We start from the raw sequence: 1,398 nt of genomic DNA, 5'->3' as shown, positions 1-1,398 counted from the left end.
GCACCACCGTGGGATGAATAACTGGTATTCGAGTTTGGACACACCTTGCTGAGCAGGCCAGACAGGAAGGAGTGTCTATTCATAGATCTATTCTAAGAGGACTGCACCTCTCTATGATGGCCACATGAATAAAAGTTGCAATGTAGTAAATCACAAATCGTCTTTGCCTATTGGCCGCCTGGTCACTGTTGCAATAGCTTAGAATACTAAGTATTTTTAGGAATATTTTCCCTCAAAATGTGTTCTGTTTAGTCAAGGATCAATGTAAGAACTGTGATCCTTCTGTTTTAGTCTGCAGTCAGCCTTTCTCCTATCTAAAGGGTTTTGGTGTAACACTGTATTATGCATGAATTGGATTAGATGAGTCGTGTTTTTTTGTCACTTATTCAACCACTCCCAATCAATGTACAGAAGTAGGATCTTAATTTGCATAGCAGAAAATGCAAACTTGTAGTGTATTCAAAGTTTAAAAAGGCTTCTTAAGTTTGTCATTTCCACTTAAACATTTTTTTTTTGCCCTACAAAACTGTCCATTAATTATAATCTGCTGTGAGAAACTGGTCAAATTAAGATCATATATCTGTAGACCTGTCTACTTTTGGGGTGAGGACCAATGACTGCATATGATTGGACAAAGCCATCGACACCATTCATTCCTATGTGAAGACTCAATAGGGCTCGTCAGCTTGTAGTCCTAAAGCCCGGAAATGAGTTATCTCTGGTTCACTCAGCCATCCTATGGGGAAAGAATAGGGTTTTGAGATAAACGCTGAAAAGGTATGTGGTATACACAGGCTTAGGAGATCTTATACGTTTTGTACTATGAGATAATATCAGTTAGTTAACATGATCTTTATAAATTATGAAGTCTTTATGTGCTTTTTAAAATTACATAAATGCTTAAAAATTCACAAAAAGTTGTGTAGCTGATGAAGATTATCTCATAGAAAAAAACCTGTGTTTACCACAGACCTTATTTTCGGTGTTTATCCAAAAACCCTACAAAAATGCCATTCATTTCCCCATAAGCTTTGTCCAACGAACCATTGCGGAGGTAGTGCCTACAAAATGACGTCATTTATATTTCTCTCTATAGCGCATTGAAGCCAAATAAAGTCAGTTAAGATGGCATCTCATGGAGACAACATACACAGTTTGAACTCAACCATGAAGTGACGTTGCAGGTAGGCTCAGTGCTGCCGCCTTTGATCTCTCTTATTGACACAAGTTGAAGGCCGACCAGGGTACTGCAGACTGCCATTAACAACAATTATTCTTAGAACTTCTTCAGTGTGATTTTTAAATGATCGGTTCAAGGACATACTTCTGGTGTATTAGAAGCAATTATTGGTACCATGATTGTCTTCCAAACATTTTTTTAATTACATGAAGATTCAC

Source organism: Salvelinus alpinus, chromosome 22, assembly GCF_045679555.1.
Source record: "Salvelinus alpinus chromosome 22, SLU_Salpinus.1, whole genome shotgun sequence".
In the NCBI taxonomy this organism is placed as follows: domain Eukaryota; kingdom Metazoa; phylum Chordata; class Actinopteri; order Salmoniformes; family Salmonidae; genus Salvelinus; species Salvelinus alpinus.
Note: the sequence above shows the minus strand (reverse complement) of the source record.